The sequence below is a fragment of the Ambystoma mexicanum genome, chromosome 1p (genome assembly GCF_040938575.1).
Source record: "Ambystoma mexicanum isolate Mex_15411 chromosome 1p, UKY_AmexF1_1, whole genome shotgun sequence".
In the NCBI taxonomy this organism is placed as follows: Eukaryota; Metazoa; Chordata; class Amphibia; order Caudata; family Ambystomatidae; genus Ambystoma; species Ambystoma mexicanum.
The window spans coordinates 1,202,380,678-1,202,390,792 of record NC_090921.1 but is presented as its reverse complement, the minus strand read 5'-3'; positions in this window follow the sequence as shown (position 1 = coordinate 1,202,390,792).

Below are 10,115 nucleotides of genomic sequence, written 5' to 3'. Positions count from 1 at the left end.
TATTTCGAAGTTTAACTATTTCCTCAGCATTTGCAATGGGCCTGCTTGTAGGCGCCTGAGTGGTCGTCTGGTTCACAGGTCGGGACCTTCATCACTAAACCATATGAATAGATGAAATAGCTGAAACAAATGAAGGTATAAAGTCACATATTGGAACTGTGCACTCCAGGTGAGCATTGTGGGTCATGTGGAACTGGTACGGGGAGGGGGCATAGCTGCTGAAATGTGCATGCCCAATTCCTGTTCGAGCAGACTCATATTCCCAGGCCACAAGAAAGCACCAACATTCGCCAGTTTGCATACACAGCTAAAAGTCGCGGTTTTCTTCACAAGGGCGAGTTGGGGGCTGCCTGGCCCCTCTCCCCTCATCACTTGGTCACCACAGTCCGACAACCGTACCAGATCTGGCAGCATGCGTGCGTTAGTGCTTCGATTCTGTAACAAACTCTTTTGGGCACTGAGCTGACTTTAAACCACAGAGCTATAAGGCTACTAGTATTAACAGCAAATGGCATGCAAAGGGCGGTAAATGCAGGGTGCCGACTGCCAGCAGGAGTGGAGGTTGTTCAGCAGCTTGGTATAGGTGTAGAGTCACGGTAGTGTTGGGCAAAGACAGAGCTGGAGACGAGGGCACAAGTTGTGAGTCTTTATCGTTTTTGAGGAATATTTAAAAAAGTAGTGTCTTGCACACCCTTGGCGTGAACAATGCCACTGCCAGGATTCGAACCCAGGTCGTACGTGTGGGAGCTAAGAGCCACATGAGCACATGGATCCCTGACAACTGACTACTGAAAAGTCGCATTCCGCTATACTGGCCATGTTTTGTTGAAGATTCTTAGCTTTAAAAGGTAAGTACCTTCTATAAGTAGCTAGCAATCTTCTAAAATAATATGTTCCCTTGGCAAATATTCATTTGGTCTGTGCACTTTCCTCAATTGTGAAAGACAATTTTAATGACATTTGCATATTTAATGTTAAGGTCTGTTCACATCATGTTACGTCACTTCACAATGTTTGTGTTATAGTACCCCCACTTTTTTTACGACTTGAACCCTGGGTATTAACTAGCATGAACCTGGAAATTAGAAGTATCAATGGAAGGGTGAACCTATTACAGCATCTATTACAGTTTCACTGAAGAGGGGGTTAAGACTAACAGCCCTTATGGGGCGATACCAATTCAAAACCAAAACGTAGTGTTGGAACGTGATGGTAAGGCTCAAGAGGGTTGCTTTAGTGGTTTGGGCAATAATCTACAGCTATTAAAGCTTAATTTGGCAATAGAGGCACTGAGCCCTAAGGTGGATCTAATGTCGGCCAAGGTCAAATTGTCTCTCAACATACATTCAATGAAGGTTGAGAGTGTGTGTCCTACCAAACACTGGGTACATTGAATCTCCCACACCGATATAGAGTAAATCCAAGCATATCTTTTTTTTATTTTTTTTTTTTATTCAAGAAATTGTTTCAGTTGAATAAACAACTTTTTCAATTATATACATAATTACTGTGATAATGAATACAGGCATCTGAAAATTACAATTATCTCTCATTTACATCGAGTAATATACAGGAACTACACAATAGTTTAATTCAGTTTGTTTACAGCTTGCAGTATCACTAACCAATCATAATCATGGGTTTGTTTTACCAATTTCTTTGCAATGTTGGAGCAGTCATCTTACTTTAAACGTTTTCTCACTTCCATTTACAACTTCCATCTATTTGTGTCAAGTTAAGTTCCTTTATAAATTGAATAATGTCAATAATCAAGGACGTATTAGAGGCGTTGAAGATTGTTACCCATAGTTCATCGTGAGTCAGTATTCGTTGATGTTTAAAATGTCTATAAAGATATTTCTTTCTCATGTCAACCAGTTTGGTACAATCTATTAGAAGATGTCTCATAGTTTGAACTGAATCAAAAACTTCACAATAGGTGCATATCTTGGATAGTTTTCCAGTTCTATTCAGAGAAGCCAATTTTGCTTTCGTAGGTAATAAATTAAACCTAAATCGCAAGAATGCATCTGCGTATTTTCTATCCGGAAATGTAACCAGATATTGTGGTAACACATTCATAGCATGTATTTCAAAGGCACCTAGATTAACTGCTTGATATTTTTTAATGTGTTCCGTTGTATTGATCCAATCGTATCTCCATAATTTCAGTTTCGCTTTATCTGGTGATTCTATCAATTGCTCTACTGAAATGTTAGCTTGTTGAATATATTGGGTGAATAACTCTTTCCATTCCCGCAGGGGAACAAATATCAGTCTGTTGAGTGCCTTTTTGATTATTGGAAACATGTTTTTACTTTGGTCAGTAGACATTATAATCTTTCTATATAATGCTAACATCAGCCAAGCAACTGATGTCTTCAAAGATATAAGCCCCAATTCATGTCTTATCAGCGAAATTGGGGTAGAACGTGGGACCGGTAGGATATGTTTCCAGTATATACCTTCTAGTGTGTCCCATGTGGTTGCCATTGGATTTATCTTTGTCTGACTACCATAAACTATTGTCGGTAGAACTTTTTGTAGATAAAAGGTTCTTGCAGGGATGATAGAGAAATTTCCGTATTTCCTCTGTAATGCTTTGCCCTGTATTGCAAGTGATTTCATACGCGCAATAAGTTCTGTTTTGTAAGGGGAATCAACATAATGGCCATTTATATTTACACCCAGGTATTTATATTCGAATACTTGCTTTAAACTAGTATGTCCCAGAAACCATTTGAATTTAAATTCACTAGTTGTGCGGTTATGTTGGAAAACTAGAATGTTCGATTTTGATATATTGATTATCAATTCATTCACTTGTGCATATTCATAAAGGGCTGCTAATTTCCTTTGCAGGCCAATTGGGGTCTGATCTAGTATCATAAGGTCATCAGCATACAAGAGGTACGCAATTTCCTGATTAGCCAATTTTGGCGGGAAGGAACGCATCGTACTAAAAGCACTGTAAACATTGTTAATATAGAAATTAAACAGTATCGAGGCAAAGGGGCATCCTTGTTTTAGACCTGTGTTAGTCGAAATTGGTTGTGATAACAAGCCCTTGGATGTTAGTTTGACCCTTATAGATGTGTTTGTATAAAATGTATGTATTAAAAAACTAATATATGGCGGACATCCAACGTCAAGAAGTTTTCTCCATAAAATCTGTCTCGATACCGAATCAAATGCTTGTCTAAAATCTATAAAAGCAATAAAAAGTGGATGTTTGGCTAAAATAGCTTGTTCTTTTAAAATAGATAAAATGAATACATTTTGCATGGTCCCAATCCCTGGCACAAAGCCCGATTGATTAATGTCTAAAAGATTGTTGTCAGTGAGCCATTTTGCAAAGTCTTTCAAAATCAATTTCGCAAATATCTTCCCCGGGGCATCTAAGAGGGCAATCGGCCTATAGTTGTTCGGATTCAACCGATAGCCTTTTTTGAATATAGGAATTAGTATAGCTTGTTGCCACGAGTGAGGGATTTGTCCTGATTTTATAACTTGAGTAAAAATCATATAGAGCACAGACGCCCACATTTCAGGGTTTTGTTCAAGAATTACATTTGTGAGCTGGTCGGGACCAGGAGCTCTTGAGGAGCTCAATTTCTTTATTAAAATCAAGATGTCCAATTCATCGAATTTAAATTCTGCTAAACTAGGCATAATATTTATTTCATCATTACCTTCAACAGGTTTATATAAAAGTTCTTGAAAATGAGTTGTCCACACTGCTTCGGGGATGGGGCTCAATAACATAGATCTATGAGTTAAGGTGGACGTAGAATGAAGTATTTTCCATATCTCCCCAGATGATTTTGACATAATTGCTTTTAGCATCTTTTCCGCACTTTCTTGTTTAAAGTTTTGGATAATTTGAAAATTTGCCTAATTTGGTTTTTATATTGTCTCTTTAGTTGATTTGTTAGTACCTTGGACCCTCTGACTACTGGATTCAGTAAGTTAGCTTTTAGTTCTTTTTTCAAATCGGAAATCAGAATCAGTCGGGGGTATTTATGAACGACAAGTGATCGAGATGTTCTGTGGTTTTCTAATTTCAATATTTGGATGCAATCACTTTAAACAGTCTCCGATGGACAAGAAGTTGTATGCTTTAATTTAGATATTTTGGTTTGCAATCTTGTGACCATGGCAGGGTACCATTTTAAACGGTTACCAGTATTATTAATATCGATAGATGATTGGTAATAGATTTGGTCCTCAACCGGTTGAGGGAACCACGAGACTTGTAGTATATTGTGATCACTAAGTTTAGATGGAATTACCTTGAAGGTGGCTATCAACTTATTGGCCTCCTCAGAAATGAATATATAATCTAAAATAGAATTACTTTCCACCCTGGACCAAGTTGGCTTTGGGGGACAATCATCTGGTGTTGAACCATTCAACATTGTAAGCTTCCTTGTTGTAACAAGCTTACCCCATTTATAAGCTCTAGAATCATATTTAATATTCGGGTTCAGGCAATTCAGATTAAAGTCACCCGCTATTAGTACAGACCCAATATTAGATCTGGTTAATGCCAGATTTAATAGATTGTCAATTTTATCTATGAATTGGGCTTCAGATGGCGACAGTGGGTTCCAATATGTATTAATTATTAAACAACTTGGATATAGAGGATGATTAATGTTCTTAGTGTATAGTACAACTGCTTGTATCCCAGCATCAGGGGAAGGCCACGCGACAAGTGATAATTGGGCATCCGTGCGTACAGCTATCAACACACCAGCAGTTGGTCATCCTTTCTTAGGATTAGTTGCCGGCACAATATTAATTTGGTGATCTTCCCATATTGGGATTGCACAAAGCCACGTTTCCTGTAGAAGTACAATGTCATAGTTGTTTAAGTTCGATGAATTATTAAATAGCAAATGACTAAAACCTCTAGTGTTCCAGGAAATCATGGAGCAAGAATGGGATAGGCCCAAATATTTATCCTAATGATTCTGAGGTTTTTGGCTGGTATTTATTTTCTGAGCTATCCAAATCCATTTGGACAAAGGAGGTAAAATTATAAGTCTAATGTCATTCTTGCACGAACAGCAAGATTTTGCTTGATTATCATTTTGACTATGGATATTTGATGCAGCTTCGGTTTGGGTAGGTGGAGGCAAAAACGCTTCCAGACATTAACCCCGGTCATATAATTCCTGCCTTTCATTCCAAATTAAGTTCTTAACAATTTTTGAGTTGATGTTCATAACGCTAACATCTTGCTGTGCAGGAATCGGGTACCAAACACGATCAATATCATCAGATGTGACTTGACTTAGAGATGGTACAGAATTCAGAATTAACAGAAGAGTTGAGCGGTTAGGAAACAGATCCGCAAAAATCCTATCGAGCATGATTGCTTTAATATGCTCCTCCTGTAACATAGGGGGGTTGGGCAGATGTATCACTGGTCTCACTTCCTCATATATGATGTCAGGAGGGGTCACAAACGATGAGACAGCTATTGAGTTGTGAGCACTGTGAGTGGAGCTCTTAGTGGTAGATATTTTTAGATTTGAGAGCTGTTGTGACATGTTCACAGTGGCATTAGATGTGGACGGAGGGGGCAGGTTTGATAGTGACATGTTGCCACCAGAGGCCGCTAAACTAGTCACTATGTCCAACCTCTTTTGATCCAGGGTTTTAAATTGGGGAGTCGGGACATCAAAATTCACATTGAAATTCGTTTTTACCAAAGGTTGAACAGAAGGCCCATTGTGAAGACCAAAGCAAACATCATCAATGGTAGGGTCAAATGGATAAACAGATAAATTCATGAGTTCATTTAGCGAAATCTGTAATTCCTCATTGCCTTTGGGTTCAGATAGTGAATGGTCAAGCTTCTTACCTTTGGAGAGAACACCAGCCTCCGTAGTCATCGAAGTAGAGGGGCGAGCAACAGATTGCCCTTTTGGGCTTGACATCGGGGAGATGCTCACAGCATCTAAAACTGATAATTCAGCATTAACCAAATTTGAAATGAATTTTTTTGTTTTTGATTTGGAATTTTTGATTTTGGGAGCTGGCACATTTTTTTTTGATTTTTTTGAATTTTTTGGAGGTCTTTGTTCAATATCCTGGTTATATTTCAATGTATCAAAATTTTGTGATGTACGTTTCCTATTGCCAAGCATATCCAGGTTAAATAATGAACATGATAACCCTCACTGTATGAAAACGAATACACGGAAAGCATTAATGAAAGAAAGAAAAGAAACACTTGTGTACAGGTGATTTATAAAGGACTTGTCATATCATATCAAAGAGAGTGAATGAAACTATCAGAAATACTGGGAAGTGTGTTATAAATGATCAATCCTTCATAAACAAGTCACTGCAGTCAACAAATTGCATGATTGGAGACAGAAGAATTTGTGATCCAGCTGAGGCAAAGGAATGGTGTCTTCAAACTCATTGGGCCTCATTACGAGTTTGGAGGCAGCCATGCCCTTAATAAGGCGAGAGCCCCAATCTCGAGCCTGATGCAATTGCATTCTTTTTCCTCCTTCAAATAGCTTTTTGAGCGCTTTTCATTTTCAAATTCTCCTGGTATTATGCTGGTAAGCACTTGCATTGAGCAAAAGAAAAATTGTGGATTTTCATTTCTGAAAAGCCTCTGTGCTGCAAAAAACTACTGGACAAATGTATCCCAAGTCAATACTTTGTGACCAAGTTTCTTATTTGTTCCAAGTCTATCCAGTAGATTTTGAACTTTGGCTTACCTAATTTGGAAATTTTTCTCTGTGGGAAAATGAATGGGAGTAGGCCGAAAACATGCTATGTGACTTCCTCTGTTTAAAGGGTTAAAGTGTGGCCTACATGCACTTTATATCTCTGAGTTCTGGGTTAACTAAGCATGTAGAACGCCACATAGTGTCAGGGTAGCCTTTGCGTTCTGGAATTTGAAGGAATGGGTCTGCAAAACAACTTCAGGAAAAATAATAAACTACCTGCAAATAAAATCTGGTTATTAACTAGAAGGGTACCTTGGGCAAATGGTTCCAAACATTGACAGCGTATTATATACAAAATATCAGATGTAAATGCTGCTGTCAGCCTCCTGTACTACTGTAGGTGAGGTGTGCTATGCCAGAGGTCTGGGAGTCACTAAAAGCTCACCCGTTCAGCTCCCAAGGGTCCAACAACTGTTACCCCAGAACAAATGCAGGACTCAGCCAAGGGCAAGTTAGAACAGTCGTTTAAACCGACAGGGATCATACAGGACATTCAATAATCTCCAGAGTCACAATCCACACAATCGCGTCACCCCTTTTTTGATGCAGAGTAGCTTCACAACATTGGCCCTCCCCGAAAAACCTATCACATGTACTCATTGGGTGCTCGGAGTCATATAGACTATAGATTGCCCTTATAGATCTTACTCAATTGGTCCTTCCATGTTAGATGGCTGGCCTGCCCCTTGCCCAAGAAACTATCTATTACACTGTTGCAGGGTCGCAGGATTAACATTGGCCCTTGCCCCCTGCCATCCTCCCCTGATTTCCATCCCCTGATTGGCTGGAACTGGTCTCCTCAGCCCTCTGTGCACCTCTTGAAGTTGATAGGAATGACTATTTCTTTTTTTTTTATTAAGCACACAGTTATATTACAAACCTTTGCTTTTCACAAATCCTAGTCTTCCAAAGCCAAGAGATAAAATAAAATTCTTAGCGGACCCTTTCCAGTTCTTTCCACTGTCTATGACAGAATATTTTCACAGTTCACATGCTTACCATGGGCTTTTCTCCCATAGAGCATCTCTCTCACTCAATCTCACTTCATTATGAGCTTCCCTTTGTCAGGGCTAGGGCAGGTGTAGGGGCAGTGGGAGTAGTGGTTACTCCTGTGGTGGGTACTGGTGGGAGGTGGGAGGCCATGAGGCATCCTAGAAGATATTCCAGGCGTGTTCTCCATCCCATCTGCAGGGCGGTGGTCCAGGGATGGAGAACAGCCCGGAAACTACGTTTCGCAGCAGGCCGTGTGCAGCGCTGCTCGCAATCCTGACCGGCACAGAGCAAAGACATGCTTTTGCTGAGCTCCTGGTGGCATGCCTACGTGGGGGCCCTTCCCGCCTGCAGACACACCTCAGGCCCCGTGTTCAAGTACAGCTTATAGATATACGAACACAGCTGTTTTACTGTATGGAAGGGACCCGCTCTCTCGGGGAACGCGACTACTAATTACCCATAACCCGGAATAACGAACAAGACGGAAAGTAAACGCATGATGCTCCTTCATTAACCCTGCATGGGAAACTCGCCTAATAGTTTCAGCATGTACTTTTCGGGGCATTTTTATTGCATGCAATCCTGTGCAGTGATCAGAAGAACACAGAACTCACGCAGAAAACTAAGCTAAGTGTTTTATGGGTTTCTCTTGTTAAGGGTCACGCCCTTGCATGGGGTAGTGTGAGGATCCTGTTCCTACTGCATGCTGTTAATGCAGATCCCACGCCTTTCATTATATAATGTGGGGTCTATGTCTATGCCTTACATGATTTAATGTGCGGTAAGCTCTAGGGGCACTCTTCTTTTGACCAAGAGATTTTGTGCAGGTTGGCACACGCATTTGTGCAGCACAAAGTATTTAGTATTCTGGTTAGGGGCTCCAGCACAAAGGCCCCTTTCTTCCCTGGGCATTCTGTGTGAAAGTGGAGTTTGCAGGTGTGTGAGGGCGGAGGGCGGAGATCTCCACGTTCAGGAGCAGGAGCCGAGGAGCATGTTTCCCTAATTATTCCCTTCCTATCCACAACACCTCCCTAACCCTCTTTCCGGTGATCCTAAAACCCCCTTACTATCCACTCATCAGACCCTAACCCTATTTCCCCAAAGAGTTGCGGTGGCCTGTGGCTGTACTATCCCAGGTGCCAAGACCCAACGGGGAAGCAGGTGTTTGTGCTACCTCTGCGCCAGGAAGAACAGAAGAGCTGACACCCTTGGCTTATGGTTGTTGAGATACCCAGCTAGCCATAGGTTGGACTTTCTTGGATGGTTTGATCATAACCTTTTGAAAATCCGGCTTAGTTTGGGCCAGTAATTTCCACAAGGACGCTTTTGTAAGGCTAAAAATCCCATTCAGAAATGATCCCAACGCTCTTGTAGCTGTGTTTGATTGTTTGTCATAGAGAACTTTCCACCAGGCATTTGCACTCAGGACATGGACTTTGTTGAGCTTTTCCAATAAAATGGTGGATCTCTCCTTTCTCAATTTAGGGCAAAACAGTATCAGATGTTGCAAGGTTTCAGTTTTATGTTGACAAAAGCGACATTTGTCATCCCTTGCCAATCCGTATTTAAACACCACTTAATTTGTCCATAGTATGTTTGTCCTTAGTATGTTTAACCAAAATCTTAAGATCAAATCTTGGAACTTTGGACAGGGACATTTTCTGATAGTATTCAGCATTAGGATTCCGATCATTTTACTTCGGTCTCGGCCCAGTCTGCAGCCAGCAGAGCTTCCTTCACCTTTTTTTGGGATTTTCACACAAAGATTTGACAGAGAAGCCCAGGTTATCCAATAGGGTTACGCACATATTTCTCCACTGAATTAGGGGCCAAAAGGTCATTCTATCTTCTTTGATTCTGATTATACGGTATTGAGGTGGGCAGTCACAACCTGCCACCTTTCTAAATGTTGACAGCAATCTCCACTGAATCCTGATTTATAAAGAGTAGAGGCCCAACTCATGCCTTACGACTCCCATTGGTACTGTGTTTGGAAGCCGCATGACTCACTTCCAATATTTACTTTCCAGTTGGCCCCAAAAAAGTTGTTGGAAGTTCAGACCTGCTTCTCCCACGTATGTCAAGGCTGGGCCAACTTTCTGGTTGTAATGTGTGATCATGGGCTGCAATTAACATTTTACGTTTTATTTCTTATTAGGAGGCCTTGTGCCGTAAATTGTTTCATTTTCAGCAAAATGCTTTCCTTCCAAGGGGAGTCTCTGCTGTCTGCTCTGATCATGATTCCTAGATATGTGGTCGCAGTTGGTATGCTTAGGATATCCGAGCCGAGTGTCCAAATAAAGGATCTTTTTGTCCTTGCTCTTGAGTACCTGAGCACTAATATGTCAGATTTCGCCATATTAA